This window comes from Garra rufa, unplaced genomic scaffold, assembly GCF_049309525.1.
Source record: "Garra rufa unplaced genomic scaffold, GarRuf1.0 hap1_unplaced_003, whole genome shotgun sequence".
NCBI lineage: Eukaryota > Metazoa > Chordata > Actinopteri > Cypriniformes > Cyprinidae > Garra > Garra rufa.
In genome coordinates, this window is record NW_027394278.1 from 8424975 (window position 1) to 8445225 (window position 20251).

The 20251-nt window shown below is 44.6% G+C and overlaps 7 non-coding genes across 7 annotated transcripts; 6 read left to right on the forward strand and 1 right to left on the reverse strand.

Annotated features, from left to right (window-relative positions):
• Positions 1–15143: 15143 nt before the first annotated feature.
• On the forward strand, positions 15144–15284 carry LOC141311151 (U4 spliceosomal RNA). Its single transcript, XR_012348616.1, has one exon. It is a non-coding gene; the product is annotated as a U4 spliceosomal RNA (small nuclear RNA).
• A 492-nt stretch (positions 15285–15776) lies between these two features.
• On the reverse strand, positions 15777–15858 carry trnas-gcu (transfer RNA serine (anticodon GCU)). Its single transcript has one exon. It is a non-coding gene; the product is annotated as a tRNA-Ser (tRNA).
• Positions 15859–16358: 500 nt separating this feature from the next.
• Positions 16359–16499, forward strand: LOC141311093 (U4 spliceosomal RNA). The gene has a single exon (XR_012348557.1). It is a non-coding gene; the product is annotated as a U4 spliceosomal RNA (small nuclear RNA).
• A 973-nt stretch (positions 16500–17472) lies between these two features.
• LOC141311031 (small nucleolar RNA U3) lies at positions 17473–17688 on the forward strand. The gene has a single exon (XR_012348497.1). It is a non-coding gene; the product is annotated as a small nucleolar RNA U3 (small nucleolar RNA).
• Positions 17689–18969: 1281 nt separating this feature from the next.
• trnak-cuu (transfer RNA lysine (anticodon CUU)) lies at positions 18970–19042 on the forward strand. The gene has a single exon. It is a non-coding gene; the product is annotated as a tRNA-Lys (tRNA).
• Positions 19043–19233: 191 nt separating this feature from the next.
• Positions 19234–19307, forward strand: trnan-guu (transfer RNA asparagine (anticodon GUU)). Its single transcript has one exon. It is a non-coding gene; the product is annotated as a tRNA-Asn (tRNA).
• Positions 19308–19889: 582 nt separating this feature from the next.
• LOC141311154 (U4 spliceosomal RNA) lies at positions 19890–20028 on the forward strand. Its single transcript, XR_012348619.1, has one exon. It is a non-coding gene; the product is annotated as a U4 spliceosomal RNA (small nuclear RNA).
• The last annotated feature ends 223 nt before the right edge of the window (positions 20029–20251 follow it).

Below are 20251 nucleotides of genomic sequence, written 5' to 3' on the forward strand. Positions count from 1 at the left end.
TTTAGATCGATTCTGCAGATTGGGTAGATAGTACTTGATGAACGCAGACCAGAATAAGTCAGTCAGGATCTGACTGTGGCGCCATCGTTTCCGACTGATCATTTCGCTTTGAGGATATACAACCTGTGGGAGAGAGCCATCAGGCCGCCCCATGAGAAGGTGATTTGGGGTAACAGGATCAATATCTGAGACATCAGAGGAGAGGTATCCAAGAGGTTTGGAATTCAGTATTCCCTCTACTTCAGTTAACACTGTTCTGAGGACTTCCTCTGTGACAGACTGAGCACCGACAGTGGCATACAGAGCTGATTTAACAGATCGTATCTCCCGTTCCCATGCTCCTCCGAAGTGAGGAGCTCCAGGTGGATTGAAGCGGAAGTGAACTTTCTGTTTCGCTAACTGTAGCTGTAACTCAGGGGACATACTTTCAAAGGCTTCATGCAATTCCCTCTCCCCTCCCTTAAAATTAGTCCTTTGATCAGACTAAAGTTCGAAGGGTGTTCCTCGACGTGCCACAAACCTCCTGAATGCCATGAGGAAGGAATCAGAGTCAATACTTGATAGTATGTCTAGGTGGACACACCGGGTTGTCAAGCACTTCCAAATTATTCCCCATCTTTTCTCTACTCTCCGTCCAATCTTTACAGAGAAGGGCCCAAAGCAATCCATCCCTGTGGAGTAAAATGCAGGCTTAAATAGCTGAAGTCGGGCTACAGGTAAGTCTGACATTTGTGGGATTTCTGGGTTGGCTCTCCATCTCCGACAGTCAGTGCATCGAAACTGGTAATTGCGGATGGCCTCTCGGCCACGCAGAATCCAAAACTTCCTCCTGATTTCCGCTAGGACTCTCTCAGGACCTGGAATGTTTCAACTGGTGATCATAATCTTGAATTATGAGTTTGGTAAGGGCATGACTGGGGTCAAGGACAATTGGGTGCTTAGTGGCTATGTCGAGTGCCGCAGCTCGTCGAAGTCTTCCCCCTACTCGAATAACATCCATCTCTTTGTCCAGCTCTGGACTCAAGGTGAGTAGTTTACTGTTAGAAGGGAGAGGTTTACCTTGTTTCAGGCATTGGTAGTCATCAAAGAAACTATCCCGTTGAGATGCTCTCCACTGAAGTATTTCTGCTTGTAAGAAGTCTCCAGCGGTTAGTGGCTCTCCGCTCGCCGCCCCATGAACACATCGTGCAGCAGCTTCCAGTAATTCACTGTAGGTTGTAAACTGGTTGGCATCTGGAATGTCTGTGTGGGAGGTTACTGCATTTAAGGCATCCATGAGTTCATCCTCCCACTGCAGCCAGTTCTGCAGAAGTTCGTCAGGGAATAGAGGATCGTCCCATTCTCTTGGCTTAGCCCACAGTTTCTGGATCAGTATTTTTGCCCTGGTTGTGTAGGGGAGAATGAAGCCCAGCGGGTCATATTGACTGGCAAGGACTCTATATAAGTTACGCATTGTGGGTGGCCCATATTTTAAGGGACGGTGCTTGTACCTAAGAGTGTCGGTGGGACAGTGCCAGTGCAGACCTAGAGTGGATTCACAAACTTCCGTTTCCTTTTGTGACAACCACAGTTCAGTACTGGTAGACTGAGCTTCTGTAGGTAGATGGCTTACCACTTCAGGTCGGTTTGAAGCCCACTGCCTGATATTAAATCCTCCGCTACCCAGCAGCTCTCTGAGACGGTCAATCAGCTCTCTGGCCTCATTAGCTGTGTTCAGGCTCTGAAGACAGTTGTCAACATAGAAGCTACTTTGAATAGTGTATTGTAGGTCATCACCCGACTCTGTGTTGTCAAGGACATGTTTATGCAGGGCGTAAGAGGCGCAGCAAGGGCTGCAAGTAGTGCCAAATGGGAGCACCTGCCACTCATAGATGTCTGGCTCTCGGTCTCGTTCCATATCTCTCCATACAAATCGCAGAACAGGTCTGTCTTGTTCCAGAAGTCGAACTTGATGGAACATTCCTTTCACGTCCCCACTCACTGCTACATAATGCTCCCTGAATCTTATCAGGACTCCAAGGAGAGACGGACCTAGTACTGGGCCAGGTAGTAGGGATTCGTTTAGGTTCATTCCTTTGTACCGGAAAGAGCAGTTGAAGACCAGTCGATTTTTGTCATTATGAGTGACCATATGATGGGGTATGAACCACCTCTCAGAGCACTGTGATGGTTTGTCTGGATCCAGTTTGACCACATAACCTTCCTCAACCAATTTCTTGATCTCCGCAGAATAAGTCGCTGCTCGTTCTGGGTCTCTCAGGAGATGCTTTTCAGTTCCACGAAGGAGTGGCATTACTGCTTCTTCAGAGGAGTTAAGACAAGCCATGCTGGGTTTACGTAACAAGGGGGTAGCGTACCTCTGGATGCCATTTACCTCCACTCTCACAGTTCCTTTGTTCAGGATTTCCAAGGCTGCCTGATCCTCTCTGGAGCGAGTAACCTGTTTCTCATTACGATAGGGGAGAATGTCCAGTTCCCATAACTTTGCCACATTTCTCATCAGCTCTGTTTGATTGGATTACAAAGATGTGAAAAGGACCTGCCGAGGATGAAGAGGATTCAGAAGGAGCTTTGCTGGGCCCTGTAGTGTCCAACCCAGTCTTGTTTTGATGGCGGCTGGCCCGCCAGGGGGTCCCAGGTTAACTGGCGCTATTGGGGTAATTAGATGAGTCTGATCGGCACCAATCAGCAGGAGTGGGTGAATCTTTTCAAAGGACTGGATAGGGAGACCCTTTAGGTGTTTGTACCTGCTTACAAGGGCTTCCATAGGATAGGATTGTTGAGCTAACCCTAGGTGGTCAGCTGTGAAGGCTTGCTTGATTTGGTATGTCTTATGCGGTTGGGCCACTGGAGAGATGCTGAATGAAACCTTCGAGCCTTGCAGTCGTGACACATTCTGATGGATGGTTCTGATGGATAGCTCTTCCTTTTCACCTTTCAGATTCAGTTTCTGAGCTGCTGCAAACAACAAGATGGTGCGTTCGGATCCGTCATCTAGGATAGCATAAGTGTCCTAAGTACGATTACTGTATCTGAGTAAAACTCTGACAACCTTGAGAAGGACCCGGCTATCTGTTCCAGGTTTATCCAGGTATAAGGTTTCTGCAATGGAACTTGATGCTGGAGAAGTATCTTTGACTGACTTATAATTGATGTCATGGAGTATCAGCAAATGTTTCCCTTTACACTTGTTACAGGGTTTCTTCAGGTTGCACTGTGCCGCTAAATGTGACCTTCCGCACTTCCAGCAACGTTTGTTAATCTGAATCCAGTGCGTCACTTGTTCAGTAGTGAGCTGCTGAAAGTTGGCGCACTGACTAAGGAAATGGTCTGCATTCTCACAATAAGGACAATATGCTTTACTTTTCACCTTGTTCTCTAACGAAGAGGCAGGTTTGATTGAGGAAGTTGCATTCGTAGCAGGACTGCCTGCTCCATGCAGCACAGTAGCTGGTCTTGACCTCTGATCTTTGTGTTTGTCATGCTTTTGCTTTGGCCATCCCTTTGTCTGAATGTTTCCCACCACATCACTACTTTGACACCATGATTCAGCTTGCAACCATTTGGAGAACTCTGGGAGCGTAAAGCTTGAAGCTTGACTAGGCAGCATTTGTCTCCTAAAAGCAGCTCTTAAATCAGGTGGCAGCTTGGTCAGCAGGCGAACTACGTGAGAACCACACCTCAATTCGGCATCCCCATCTGGTCCCAGGGATTTCAGCAGTCCTACCAGGGCTTGAACTTGTAATGCAAACCTTTCGAAGGCTTCAGGGTCTCCTGGACGGACATCTGGTGCATCCATTACTCGTGCAATCTTACTCAAAGCAAGTTGATGCGGCTTACCAAATTTCTCTGTCAAGGCAGCCATTGTCGCCGTGTAAGGATATGGAGAGTTTAAGAAGGAATCTGCAATCAGTTTTGCCTCATCCAATCGTAGATGATCCACCAAGATTTGGAACTTGAACAACTCTGACGCATCCTCAGGTAGTAGATTGTTCAGCGCAAGTTTCAGGCGAGCAAACTCACTTGGATCTTTATGCACCAGGTAGGGTATATTGGGCTTAGGACCTCGGTATTCGATGGCTGACTCCTTTGGCAGAATAGAATGCTGCTCTGAATAGGAAGGCTTGGATTTCTGAGCAGGTAGAGGCATTGAGTGTTGGTACATATCGATCTCTGATCTCGCTGGAGGCCCATAGCTGCTGTAGAATCTGTCAGATGGCCCATAAGCTCGATCAGCAGCATATGGTGCATGTTGGACGGGATATTCATAATGCACAGGAGGTGGCTCCTTATAAGGCTGAGGCGGTCTGGGAGGTGATCTGCTAGGGGTGCCATGCTTTGAGACAACTTCGTCTCTCATAAGCTGCAACTGACCCATCATTTTGTCAATCATAACCATCATGCTGTACGGCTCAGTCAGGGAGGCTCTCCGCTGCTGAGGTGGGTAACTTGGGTCATTTGCACCATGACTCACAGCACTGACGGAATAATGTGGAGCCCTACCTGATGGTGAATACAGCTCAGAGGAAACCACATATGAAGGAGAAACATGGGAGTCAAATAAAGCATCTTTTTGGTGCAAGGTAGGTGGAGCACTGGAACTTATTTGACCCTTGAGACCACTGTGGGGGGGGCAGGCATAACATTAGCTGTCTGACCATGGAAAGGAGTAGAAGATTCAGGTAGCTTTCTAGTGTCAGTCTGATACTGAGAGGCTGTAAGGGACTGGGACCTTGGAACTGGAAGGCAAGAATATGATGCCAACTCTGATAAGGGGTTTTGGTCTCTAGATGGGGTACGATGTGCCCTCTGTTGTGTACCTCCCCTGCTCTCACTGGATTCATGTTCATGTATGCGCTCATACCGTGCTGTGCTTAAAGGAGGAGGATGTTCATCACATGGCCGTGGTCCTCCATAGTCCACTTCAAAATCATCAAAGTAGGCAGGGTGACGTGTCTGGCGTTTTGGTCTTACAGACACTGGAACAGTTCCTCTTTGATGCTCATCAACCATACTGTCACTGTAGCAAATCACATCCGGCTCGAAGGACCACAATGTAAAGAAGGGATAGGAATGACTTGGTTGGCTGGTAATAAACTGTATTCGCTACAGGATGTCAGTCACGACTCAGGGAGACAGAATCAGGTTGATGTAGGTTTACTTGGATGATTAGGATTCAGAATCAGCATGGTATGGCATACAGGGATTTCTTTCTGTAGTTCCAATTTACACAGAACAGCGGTAATTTAGCAGGAATCAAGTGCCAACAGTCCACACCTGACCGGAGCTTATGGTAATATCCTCATAACGCAATCGCAGCTACGGCTGATGCAATACTTGCGTCTAAGATAAATGAGGGTATACTGCCACACACTGGATAAAGTGGGTAATGCGAATAAACTAACTATATACATACTAGTTTAATTGAGGGCCTTCTGTACAAGTAGTGAAAATGTATTTTATATAACCTTTTCCTGTGATTTTTATTTATTTATTTTTACTTTTTATGCATTTTAAATATGTTTTCTGTTTGCATGTGTACAAGTGTGTCTCAAAAAAATAGAATTTCATGGAAAAGTTCTTTATTTTTTGTAATTTAATTATTCAAAGGAAACTTTCTTATATTCTAGATTCATTGCAAACAAACTGAAATATTTCAAGAGTTTTTTTTTTTTAGTTTTAATTCAGATTGATACAACCTAAAAATATATATACAAAAAATCAGTCCCTCAAAAAATTTGAATATTTTTTCCAAAGATCAAAAAGATATACAAAACAGAAATGTTCAAGATCTCTGAAGTAGATTTAATTATTCACTTAATAATTGGTTGGGGCTCCTTTTACACAAACTACGGCTTCAATGCGGCGTGACATGGAGGCAATAATCCTGTGGCACTGCTGAGGCGTTTTTGAAGCCCAGGCATCAGAATAATACATCAAAAAATATCTAGCAACATTTCAGTTTGTGTGCAATGAATCTAGAATAAAAAAAGTTTGCTTTTTTGAATTAAATTGCAACAAATATAGAACTTTTTCATGATATTCTATTTTTTTTTAGATGCACTAGTTGTGTATGTGCAATGTGATCTAATGAGAATTTGTATGTATTTTTTGTGAAACTATGAGCATGTGTTGATTAACAACTTCAGGCTAACTTTGAAGAGCTACATGTGCAAAGCTTGTAGACTACAGTGGAGAACTATATAACTTCAAAGAACATGACCCACATTTGATCTCAAGCTAGCTCAGAAGGCTTTGGCTTTGTGAAACAGGCGTTAGTGTGGACCAGGCCTAAAAGATAGAATGGTAAATTACTTTTTGTGGAAAACTTAACACTTATTGGTTTGAACTACTGTTATATGTATCTACATGTTGTGATGTTAACTGCTTTGTGCCATTAAACTGGGGTTAACTTTTATCCCTTTGTTTTTCCAACTTAGACCTAACAGCGCTGAAAGAGGAGAGAGAAGTACTGAATGAAACTGAAGAGAAAGATCAGTTTGAGAATCTTCATAATTTCATATCTGGAGAAAAATCTGTTTGTTCCTTAGAGTCTGAAAAGATTTCTAAACAAAAAACAGCTCAAAAGACAGGAACTATGAGTATTTTCACTTGCTGTCAGTGTGGAAAGAGTTTCAAACAACAAGGACACCTTAAAAGGCACATGAGAATTCACACTGAAGAGAAGCCTTACTCATGCCAACAGTGTGGAAAAAGTTTCACTGATAAAGGAAACCTTAACAAACACATGAGATTTCACACCGGAGAGAAGCCTTACACATGCAAACAGTGTGGAAAGAGTTTCACTGTAAAAGGAAACCTTAACATTCACATGAGAGTTCACACTGGAGAGAAGCCTTACACATGCAAACAGTGTGGAAACAGTTTATAGTCAAAAAGGAAGCCTTGACAACCACATGAAAATTCACAATAAAGAGAAGCCTAACAGATCCCCTTAGCATGGACAGTGTTTCAAACAAATTGTCTAGAACAGAGAGTTCCGGTCCTTGATTCTGATTGGCCACAATCAAAGCTGTTGTAAATTACTCTACGAAAATACACCTCTTTGTTTCTCGGGAACCACATTGTTGCAACTACAATTACAGTTAATGTCAAAAGTTTACATCCCCCTTTCAGAATCTGCAAAATGTTCCCTTGTCAAAACAATCCTAAAGAATTCCAATAAGAATCCTATACAGGGCTCTTACAATGATAGAAATTCTAATACACATTTTAGAGCACTGTGTTTTGTCCATGGTACACTTTACCGTGTCAACTAGCTATATTGTGTTTGGCTGAGCTTACTGCATAAACATGTAAGGAATGAAATGGACTATGGACAATGTGTTTGCTCTGTCTCCAATGTAAGAACTTCACATTTGTATATCATGAATTGAAGGTAGAGCTCAGAGAAAGTGCACTGTTTTTTTGAATGAATGAATGAATGAATGAATGATGCATTTGTATAGCGCTTTCATGTGTATTTCCGTACACCCAAAGCGCTTTACAATCATATGGGGGATCTCTCCTCAACCACCACCAGTGTGCAGCATCCACTTGGATGATGCGTCGGCAGCCACAGTACAACGGCGCCAGTGCGCTCACCACACACCAGCTACAGGTGGAGAGGAGAGAGTGATATAGCCAATTTAATGGAAGGGGATTATTAGGAGGCCATGATTGAATAGGGCCAGTGGAGGGAATTTGGCCAGGACACCGGGGGTTACACCCCTACTCTTTACGAGAAGTGCCATGGGATTTTTTGTGACCACAGAGAGTCAGGACCTCGGTTTAACGTCTCATCCGAAGGACGGTGCTTTTTACAGTATAGTGTCCCCATCACTATACTGGGGCATTAGGACCCACATAGACCACAGGGTGAGCACCCCCTGCTGGCCTCACTAACACCTCTTCCAACAGCAACCTAGTTTTCCCAGGAGGTCTCCCATCCAGGTACTGACCAGGCTCAGCCCTGCTTAGCTTCAGTGAGCAACCAATCTTGGGCTGCAGGGTGATATGGCTGTGGCTTTTGGATTGAAGCACAATGAAAGACACTGTTAGAATTTTAACATCAGTGTGCATGGATTTAATTTGCACACGTCAGTTACTTTCTCACTTCTACCACCAACATTGGCGGCTTTGTGGAAGGCTCAAGGTGGAAGGTAATAATCATATCTTGGATCCATTCCTCAAGGATTGTATTAGGAATGGTCTTAGAGGATTGTCTTACAGGACAAGGCCTAAATCTGCTGTATGATCATTTCTACAGGAGTTTAATGGGATCCAATTTCATCTTGAAATTTTCATCTTGAATTGACTATACACACACACACACCATTGTATTGCACTAATTTAACTTGCTCTGACACTTTGTAATTATTATTTGTCTAATACACTTGGTTTGTAAATGGTGGCTGTGTGTGAGTTTACTACGTTCATACATTCTTTCATAAAAAAAAAGAAATCTCCCATTTCAAATGAATTTGGCGCTCTGTGGGGTATTGTTACAACTTAAACTCACCTAGTGAGTTTAGTGCAAAAATTTCATGTCTTTCTTTCAAAAGTTCACTCTTACGGGTAATAAACTGAGCAAAAGGGTAGGCGTATCTGGCGTGCTGTCCGGGAGAGGGTCCGTGCTCGGAATTTGGCCCAAACCCTATAAATGCTCCCCAAAAAGGCTAATAATTGCAAGACAGCAGCCAGGTGACCCCCAAAAATTGCCTAGCTTGAGCTGAAGGGATGCTGGAAGTTGGTTGTAATAGCAGGCCTGCACAGGAGGAGCAATATTAGTCTGTTTCATTCTTATTCCGAGGTCCCCGTAGCCGCCAGACCCAGCATGTATCCAGATCAGATGGTCATTGCAGTCCCCCAGATCCAGTCCGTACCCAGCTTAGATCATGGATCACCACCTGGAGATGACTTTAATAGCCGAGGTTGTCAAACAGATTAGCTCCAGAGACGGATCATCAATGAAGACCTCGCCAAACTAGATGGCCATCGGTGCTACACCACGGGATCCTGATGAGTTCTCTACAATCAGACATTGGTACAAACTGCTGGTTTCGTCTGGCCAGAGGAGAACTGGTCCCCCGACTGAGCCTGGTTTCTCCCAAGGTTTTTTTCTCCATTTCTGTCACCTGTGGAGTTTTGGTTCCTTGCCGCTGTTGCCTCTGGCTTTCATAGTTGGGGAAATTTTTTCAGCGATATCGTATATTATTTGAACTGAACAGGACGATGATATCACTGAATTCATTGATGAACTGCCTTTTACTGAAAATTGATTATGTACTAATAAATTTACTAATAAATTTAATAATGCGTTAATTACACACATTGATGCTGTTTAAATACTGTGCAGTTGCTTTGACACAATCTGTATTGTTAAAAGGGTTATATAAATAAAGGTGACTTGACTTGACTTGACATGACTTGAATCCACCAACTTGACATGACTTCAATCCACCATCCTTTCATCCACTGCCAGCTGTCTGTCTGGATGGAAGCAAGTTTTGCATGCTGTGATGATGCTGTCGTACAGGGGCTTGATTTTGAAAAGTCTGTCGTAGGCTTGAATCCCCTTTTTTCGCGTGTTTTCTTGATCACCCTCAGGATCACAAAGATGCAGGTTCCAGGAAATGGCCTGAAATCTGGACCTGGACATAACCAATCTTGGGAAGGGTAAGCGGTAGATTTCTTTTCCCGACCAGTAATCACCAATATTTTTGGCACCAAGGAGCCCGATGTAAACCACAAGTGCAATGTATGAATAAAATTCTTGTGCTTTTAAAGGCAACCACAGGAAACGTTTTCCAGCCTCTGATATCATTCTTGCAAAGGCGTTTGTATTTTTTACAATTGTGTCTACCACAGAGCTGGTAAAATAAGCTGAAAGAGCTGCAAGGGGGAATAGATCCTGTCCATTACAAGCTGTGCTCCTGTGATTCGTTTAGGCAGGAAAAGTGGTAACACTGGAACCTCATCCTCAACACTGCAGTCTGAGGCCCTACGTCAAACTCCCTATGTTGGAATTGACATATAAATCTAGTGTTTGCAAAAGACCACCGAAAATAGAAGGTTTATCCTTATCCTTATATAGATTTAACCTTGATTTCCATAAGAAAGGTGCCCCAAATTGGTGGAAAACCACATCTCAACCATACGCTGTCCAAAGCATTGAACCGCCTTCACGCGGCAAAACAGAACATGTTGTTGGCCCGCACTGCTGGGTCAAACTGCGCTTCCCAAAAACAGATTGGGTCAAAACTGACAGAAGAAAACTGTAAGCCTGCTCTAAGCCAGTCTCGCACCACGCAAGAGCCTCCGTTTCTCCTGTGTAATTTGGGGGCCGATAAAAACTGCGTCCGACCCAGTGAAGTAAACCATGACCAGCCCGGCTAGCTCAGTCGGTAGAGCATGAGACTCTCCATGTTGGGCGGCCCTGTTGACTCTCTTTCTTATACTCAGAAGCTGACTCGGGTGAGTTCTGTAATGATAGTATAGCAGCAAGCATTGAGGTAGCCAATTGTCCTCTAGAAGTAGCATCTAAGGAAATTAAAGAAGAACAAGCATGCAAAACAGATAACGAGAAACAGACAAGCCATACTAATGGTGAAGCATCAATAGTACAAGCCTTACATGACACAATGGTTCTCAGCAGACTTCCTGCACCTGAGCCCTTAGTTTTCTCAGGGGACCCACTCAAGTTCTTAGAGTGGAGAGCAAGTTTCAAGGCATTAATAGAACGGCGATGCACAAATCCAGCCGATAAGTTGTTCTACCTACAAAAGTATGTCAGCAGTGAACACAATCTGTGTTGGAAGGAACCTTCTACAGAAAAGACAACGAAGCCTATGATCAAGCATGGGAAGCACTGAATTCTCGGTATGGCCATCCATTTGTAATTCAGCGTGCGTTCAGAGAAAAACTGAATAACTGGCCCAAGATTGGTTCGAGAGAGTCTGTTAAATTGAGACAATTCAGTGATTTTATGACAGCATGCAGCAATGCTATGCCACACATCAAAGGGCTTCAGGTGTTAAACGACTGTGAAGAAAATCAGAAAATGCTACAAAAACTACCTGATTGGCTGACGTCTCGTTGGAATCGGCATGTAACAATGCAGCTGAAACGAGCGGAAGAGTACCCTACTTTCAAGGAGTTTGCTGATTTTGTGGCACAGGAAGCAGAAATAGCATGCAACCCTGTAACATCCTTTCACGCCCTGAAGCTCTCTGAAGAAAAGCCATCTAGAGAAGTCAAGCGCTCAAAGGCTAATGCGTTCATCACTAATGTGAAAGCGTCAGATAAATCAAGAATAGTGTCAAAATCATACAGTGTTGGAGTAAGCAACTCAGTTGATTCTAACAGATCCAATAGAGTTAACACTCTGCCTTCATGTTCAAACCCAGTCACTTGCAGGTGTTGTGGAGAGAGCCACTCCATCCACAAATGCCAAACGTTCACCAGTAAGTCTGTGGAGGACAAGAGAAAGTTCATATAAGACAATAACCTATGTTTTGGCTGTCTTAGGAAAGGACACAATTCAAAGGACTGAAGGAATAAAGCTACTTGTAGTATATGCAAGAAACATCATCCAACACCACTTCATGAAGACCGTCCTTCTTCTACAGCAGTAACAGTTTCGCACACAATGCAAGCTGAACAAAACACATCTTCTCTTTCCTGTTGCGTAGACAGTGGAGATGGTGGGAGTACATCAATGATAGTGCCTGTATGGATTTCTTCAACTTCCACTCCTGATAGAGAGACCTTAGTTTACGCTCTTTTGGATATGCAAAGCAGCAACACCTTTGTGGATCAAGAGTTGTGTGAGAGGATGGGGGTGATTTCAGAGCCAGTAAAGTTAAAGCTTACCACAATGATGGGAAAGGATTCAATTGTTCAAAGTGAAAGAGTTTGTGGGCTCAGAGTTAGGGGGTTTCACTCCCATGGCCTAATCAGTTTGCCACCTGCCTATACCAGAGACTTCATTCCACTTGAACTTTCCCACATTCCTACTCCGGAAACCGCTAGAAGGTGGAGTCATCTGAATGAAATTGCTCAGGAAATTCCAACGCTGCTGAATTGTAAGGTCGGACTCTTGATAGGTTATGATTGCTCAAGAGCTTTGGCACCACGCCAAGTCATCACAGGAGGTGATGAAGAACCATTTGCAGTCAAGACAGACTTGGGTTGGAGCATAGTTGGCTGTCCACCGCAGTTTGCCAAGTCGACTGAAGTTACAGGCCTGTGCCATCGTGTATCTGTTAAGGAACTCCCGATACTAACACCTACCTCAGTCATCAGAGCCCTTGAATCAGACTTTAGAGATACAAGCCCAAGGGAAAGGAGCATATCACAAGATGATATACAGTTCACGCAACTTCTAAATGAGAAAATTAATCAGAATTCAGAGGGACACCTTGAGATGCCCCTCCCCTTTAAGACACGCCCACAGTTACCTGAAAATAAGCAGCTGGCTCTGGTGCGACTGAAGCGTCTGAAAGGAAGATTTGAGAAAGACCAGAAATTCAAGGATGATTATGTAAAGTTCATGGAAGGTGTCTTCAAGGATGGTGATGCAGAGAGCGCTGAACACCAACCCAAAGTAGGAAACGTCTGGTATATTCCTCACCAGGGGGTATATCACCCTAGAAAGCCAGAGAAAATTAGAGTTGTGTTCGACTGCTCTGCTAAATATGGTGGCACGGCGTTGAATGATCACTTGCTAACGGGACCAGATCTCACTAATGGACAATCAGGCGTACTCTGCAGGTTCCGCAAATATCCAATCACCATTATCTGTGATGTGGAAAGGATGTTTCACAGGTTCCATGTAAGCCAGGAAGACAGAGATTACTTACGGTTCCTGTGGTGGGAAAATGGCGATACAAGATCAGAGCCAAAGGAGTATCGCATGAAAGTCCACCTTTTCGGAGCAGCATCATCTCCTGGCTGCGCGAATTACGGAATGAAGTATCTTGCATGTCAAAACGAAAGAGAGTATCCTGCAGCAGCCAGTTTCATCAAAACTAATTTCTACATTGATGATGGGCTCATTAGTGTGAAAAATGTGGACACTGCTATCAAACTTGTCCAAGAAGCCCGAAATGTGTGTGCAAAAGGGAAATTGCGCCTACACAAGTTCATCTCGAACAACAAAAGGGTTATGGAGTCTGTCCCTGTCAGTGAACGAGCCAGCGAAATTCAGGATGTGGAGCTTGGTTCAAATGAATTCCCAGTCCAGACTGTGTTGGGAGTAAAGTGGAGTGTAAATAGTGACACCTTTTCATTTAAAGTAACACTGGATGAGAAACCAGCAACACGGCGAGGAATCCTCTCAACCGTCGCATCTGTGTTTGATCTGTTAGGATTCTTGGCTCCCTTCCTTCTATTAGGAAAGAAAGTACTACAGGAAATGTGCCAAAGGGGCATTGAGTGGGATGACCCACTTCCCAGAGAGTTAATGCCGCAATGGAGTAGCTGGCTAAATGAGTTGAAGAACCTGCACGATCTCCAGATAGCAAGATGTTTTGCTCCTGAACACCTAGGGACTGTTCAGAGGATCGAACTCCATCACTTTTCAGATGCGAGTAGCCATGGCTATGGTCAGTGCTCATATATTCGAGTGTTGAGTGAAGATAAAGTGCACTGCTCTTTTGTCATTGGCAAAGCAAGAGTTGCGCCCACCAAAATCGTGACTATACCCAGGCTTGAGTTAACAGCTGTGGTGATCTCTTCAGCAGTCAGTAGCATGTTAAAGGAGGAGCTGGAGCTCAAAATTGACCAAGAATATTTCTGGACCGATTCAAAAGTAGTCTTAGGCTACATTAACAATGAAGCCCGTAGATTTCACGTTTTTGTAGCGAATCGAGTCCAAAGAATTAGAGAGGCGACTAACCCTGAACAGTGGCACTACATAGACACCGAACAAAATCCTGCAGATCACGCTTCCAGGGGCCTCAAGGTGTCAGAGCTGATCACTTCAAATTGGCTCACTGGAACGAAGTTTCTCTGGGAAAGAGAAATTGTCACAGCAAAGACAACTCCTGAGCTTCTGGTTGGCGACCCTGAAATCAGGACAACACAAGTGCTACAAACAAATGTAGCAAATGATGATGATCATTTTCTAGAGAGATTCAGTAGATTGTCGAAATGGCACACTGCATTGAAAGTTGTCGCTCGTATCCAGCAACTGGCGAGAGACAAGAAAGTTAAACCCATAAATGTTGAAGACATGAGAAATGCAAGCATCACGCTCATAAAATTAGCACAAAGAGATGCTTTCAAAGATGAAATACAAATACTGAAGCATAGTAAATTGCCATATAAATCTAATAAAATATTAATTTGTCATTTGTAATAATAATTTCATTCATTTGGACATCATTTATGTGATAATTACTGATAAATAAAGGATTCAGTAAATACTTCAATGTATGGCAACAGTGTAATATGAACTGGGAAGCCTGTGATCATTTCTTTTCTCCTCATTTTTTCCTTTTTTCTCTCTATTTTCTTTCTTTTTCTCTTTTTCCACCTCCTTCCCCTCCTTCCTCCTCCTTCCTTTTCCTGTTTTGCACGCGCGTCAGGTGTCCACTAACGCCTATGCCGTTCTTAGGGTTGCGAGGCACAGCTTTCTCAGGGGGCGTTTATCCTGTGCACCTTCAATAAGCTGGCTTGTTTTAAAAGAAGTCAGCGGCGGGTGTTTGATGAACATTTTCACCAGCTTGAGTTTGCTGTGGCATGTGGATTCATTCTTTACTGATGATCTGTCTCTGGGGCTCATCTAGTTGACATGGTATCCGCTGACATTCGGCTGAAGGTGCTGATCCACCATCTGCTCTTGGTACGGACTGGATCCGGGGGACTGCAGTGACCATCTGATCGGAATACAGAATGGATCTGGCGGCTACGGTGACCTCAGAATAAGAAGAAACAGACTAATATTAATGTAGATGCAAAAGTTCCATGTTGCCACAGTGTCAGATTGGAGAGGATCTGGTTTTCACAGTCTTGCGTCGATGGCCGTCCAGGTGAAGAGGTCTTCACTGATGATCTGTCTCTGGGGCTCATCCAGCTTGCTACCACCTTGTCGGTTCAGATCCACGTAGGTGCACGAAAAGGTCACGACCGTCACCGGTATTCTATCGCAGAGGCAATGTTGTAGCTTGTGTGGTTTATCTGAGGTGTGATCATTGCTGGTTGAAAACTTTCCCCCGATATCCCATCGGGATGATTTGAAATACAGTCGGCTTCGACAGTTTTTGCCGGTCTCTCTGGACGCTTCTTGAAAAAGATAGTTTTGCTTCGTTTTGTTGGAGTGGCTGGTTGTTGGTCCTCGTCAATGAGGTGTCTACAGATCATAGCGTGCCGGAGCCAGAAGATTTGTTGTTTTGTCAATATGTTCTCAAGACTTCGCTGCAGGTATCGTTAAACTACAGCACAATTACAGCTCACCGCTACCCATCGTAAACAGGTTGGGCCTGTCTGTTCCGGTGGGCTCTCAGTGGTGCTAAATCATCAAATGAAGAGGATGGGATTCAAACCCACACCAACCAAGGTGTGCCGAGCACAACGGATTAGCCTTGCATCGCCTTAACCACTCGACCACCTCGTCACTTTCCGTGGTCCTTTTATTTAACACTCCCGATTCAGACCATCAGCTCATTAGTAGAGCACTCAGTGAACTGAACTGAGTGTGTCAGATAAGGAGGACACTCAAAAAGTGCAGAGTGGGGTCCCCAGGACCGAGGATTACTGCTAAAGGAGCCGAACGACGAGGATGGGATTCGAACCCACGCGTGCAGAGCACAATGGATTAGCAGTCCATCGCCTTAACCACTCGGCCACCTCGTCATTTTACGTGGCATTTTCTATTTAGCACTCCTGATTCAGATCATCAGATCATCAGTTCATTAGTAGAGAACTCTAAGAACTGAACTGAGTGTGTTAGATAAGGAGGACACACAAAAAGTTTAGCATGGGGTCCCCAGGGCCTGGATTAAGGTCCAGTGCTAAAGGAACCGAACGACAAGAATGGGATTCCAACCATTGCACAGAGCACAATGGATTAGCAGTCCATCGCTTTAACCACTCGGCCACCCCGTCCCCTTGCTGACCGAGACAGGCCATGCTGCGGACCTTTTCAGATGCTGCTGCCGTGCTTTCAGCAGGCTGTTTTGAGCACAGAGGGAATAGTGAATGAGCCGTCTTTTACACACCTCTAATCTGTTCCGTGGAAACACGGTGCAGCAACCCGTGCCAGGAGACTGTTTGTGCGTCATGTTTAAAGCTTGCTGCCACCTTGTCGGTTCACATCCACGTAGGTGCACGAAAAGGTCACGACCGTCGCTGGCATTCTTTCGCAGAGGCAATATTGTAGCCTATGAGGTTTATCCGAGGCGCGATCATTGCTGGTTGAAAACTTTACCCAATACCCCGCCAGGATGACTTGAAATACAGTTAGCTTTGGCAATTTTTGCTAGCCTCTCTGGAGGCTTAGAGTTTTGTTGAGAAATATAGCCTTGTTTCGTTTAGGGGTTTTTTTCCTCGCCAAAAAGCTGTCTACTGATGATAGAGCGCCAGAGCCAGAAGGCTTGTTGTTTTGTCAATATGTTCTCAAGACAGGTATCGTTAAACTGCAGCGCAATTACAGATCACCGTTACCCATCGTAAACAGGTTGGTCCTGTCTGGTCCGGTGGGCTCTCAGTGGCGCTAAAGCTTCCAATGCGTGTCGAGCACAATGTATTAGCCTTCCACCGCCTTAATCACTGGACCACCTCGTCATCTTGCGGGGTTTCTTTATTTAACACTCCTGATTCATGTGCATGTGGATGCATTCTTCGTCTTTTGTTTCAGCCGCCGAGGGCCTGTTTTCCACTGAGGCCCTGCGCCAAACTCCCTATGAGACACAATCGAACGTTAGTAGTAACCTCCGATTACGGCCGAATGTGGATTCTGCTCGGACGACGGGGCACCGGTACATCCTTTGTAGCTTTAGCTTATTAGCCAAACGCTACACCAGTTTGCCATTTCCCATGAAATCATCCTTGATTTCCATAAGAAAGGTGCCCCAAATTGGTGGAAAATCACAACTCAACCATACGCTGTCCAAAGCATTGAACCGCCTTCACGCGGCAAAACAGAACATGTTGTTGGCCCGCACTGCTGGGTCAAACTGCGCTTCCCAAAAACAGATTGGGTCAAAACTGACAGAAGAAATCTCTAAGCCTGCTTTAAGCCCTACCCACGGGACGGGTTGACAGTCTCGCAGAACGCGAGAACCTCAGTTTCGCCTGTGTAATTTGGGGGCCGATGAAAACTGCATCCGACTAAAATTACAAAAAAAAATTTTAGGACTCTAATGATGTTTCAGATGTAACTTTTCTCATCTCTGTTGTTAGGTTGTCACCATCTCTGAGACTCAAAGTGTCAGAAGTCGCCTAAGCTGGTTTTGCAAAATGGAGGTCAAGACTATGCTTTCAGAGATCATTTCTATAGTTTTTAACTAAGAAGTGTGTTTCAAAAGTGTGGTGTTTCCCAAACTACGATGATGAGCTTTGATACTCTTTTGTGAGCGTGAGTCGGGTGTGGAGTAATGGTTTATTTCATATGCTCCACACCATTGATGAACGTTCTGTGTGGCGTTTATACAGCATAGAAGAAGAGAGTATGATCAGAGTGGTCTTTGAAAGTTGTAAATATCAGATTAAAAATCTTGTGAGTAGCTGCGATTGACTGTTTGGCTCATAATTGGTGTATATCTGATGAAACTACTTTTTTTATCTTTTTTTTTTTTTTTTTTTTTTACATTTTTGTTGGTGGGTGTCACCATCCTTGAGATTCAGAATGTCAGGATAAGATGTCAGCTGGTTCTATCAACTTAAAGTTGCCATAAAATGCATTGAGAGAATATTTTAATTTGTTCTTTGATATCTGCATAGAAGGTATATGGCATAGGAAAGGGCAAACAATCTCCAGAAACGGTTTTACAGGACCATTTACAACCCTAGGATTTGTCCCTAGAATGAAATGCTCTGTTATTGCCTTTTTTGGAAGCTTCATGAATATTAATGAGCTCTGCTCCGATTGGCTGTTTCACAGAGCTGCTCATCTCTATAGCTGGCACATTGATAAAAATATTTATTTAATTAGGAGCTCTAGCGGCTTTTAATATGTGGTTTGTTGAATCTGCCGTTTTGTATCGCAGACATTTTAGTCTCATTACTGTGATCCATGTGCTCTGTGTAAAGTTATAATGCAGAGGGAGCGCTTCTTACCACACAAGTTCAGCTGCTTCTCGGTGATACTCTGGATCTGTAAATCATTCGCCATCATCAGCGCAGTTATTTCTCCATCATTCACCATCATCAGCACAGTCATCTCTCTGTTTATGTGGTAAGTGATATCTTTTGTACTGCAATGTAACAGGCTAGCGCTAGCATTAAGCTAACCGTGTCCCTTCAGTGGCTTGCCTTGTTTTACTGATGTACTGACGTTACCGATGATTGGGCGATGCAAATGTTGGAGGCGTAACTATTAACGATCCCGGGACTGTTGCGTAACAGTCGGTGTTATGTTGGAACTGACATATAAATCTAGTGTTTGCAAAAGACCACCGAAATATAGAAGATTTATCCTTATCCTTATATAGATTTATCCTTGATTTCCATAAGAAAGGTGCCCCAAATTGGTGGAAAATCACATCTCAACCATACGCTGACCAAAGCATTGAACCGCCTTCACGCGGCAAGACAGAACATGTTGTTGGCCCGCACTGCTGGGTCAAACTGCGCTTCCCAATAACAGATTGGGTCAAAACTGACAGAAGAAAACTCTAAGCCTGCTCTAAGCACTACCCACGGGACGGCTCGACAGTCTTGCACAACGCGAGAGCCTCCGTTTCGCCTGTGTCATTTGGGAACCGATGAAAACTGCGTCCGACCCGGTGAAGGAGACCACGACCAGCCCGGCTAGCTCAGTCGGTAGAGCATGAGACTCTTAATCTCAGGGTCGTGGGTTCGAGCCCCACGTTGGGCGGCTCTGTTGGCGCTCTTTCTTCCCAACAGGTTGGCGGGCTCCAGCGTGCCCATTCTCCGCACAGGCTAAGTGGATTTTGCGAGCTCCGGAAACATCTTTCAAAACAGCCTGTTAGTACGTGCGATTCTAATCCCTAACCCTAACCCTTGCTTTTACAACCGTGATCCCGCGGCAGCAGATGCGCAATGTCTGTCTCTGTGGCGCAATCGGTTAGCGCGTTCGGCTGTTAACCGAAAGGTTGGTGGTTCGAGCCCACCCAGGGACGTGTGAAATGCCGGTGTTTTGCACGCGCGTCAGGTGTCCACTAGCGCCTATGCCATTCTTAGGGTTGCGAGGCACAGCTTTCTCAGGGCGTTTATCCTGTGCACCTTCAATAAGCTGGCTTCTTTTAAAAGAAGTCAGCGGCGGGTGTTTGGTGAACATTTTCACCAGCTCGAGTTTGCTGTGGCATGTGGATTCATTCTTTACTGATGATCTGTCTCTGGGGCTCATCTTGTTGACATGGTATCCGCTGACATTCGGCTGAAGGTGCTGATCCACCATCTGCTCTTGGTACGGACTGGATCCGGGGGACTGCAGTGACCATCTAATCGGAATACAGAATGGATATGGCGGCTACGGTGACCTCAGAATAAGAACAAACAGACTAATTTTAATGTAGATGCAAAAGTTCCATGTTGCCACAGTGTCAGATTGGAGAGGATCTGGTTTTCACAGTCTTGCGTCGATGGCCGTCTAGGTGAAGAGGTCTTCACTGATGATCTGTCTCTGGGGCTCATCCAGCTTGCTATCACCTTGTCGGATCACATCCACGTAGCTGCAAGAAAAGGTCACGACCGTCACCGGTATTCTATCGCAGAGGCAATGTTGTAGCTTGTGTGGTTTATCTGAGGTGTGATCATTGCTGGTTGTAAACTTTCCCCGATATCCCATCTGGATGATTTGAAATACAGTCAGCTTCTCAGTTTTTGCCGGTCTCTCTGGACGCTTCTTGAAAAACAAAGTTTTGCTTCGTTTTGTTAGAGTGGCTGGTTGTTGGTCCTCGTCAAAGAGGTGTCTACAGATCATAGCGTGCCGGAGCCAGAAGATTTGTTGTTTTTTCAATATGCTCTCAAGACTTCGCTGCAGGTATCATTAAACTACAGCACAATCACAGCTCACCGCTACCCATCGTAAACAGGTTGGGCCTGTCTGTTCTGGTGGGCTCTC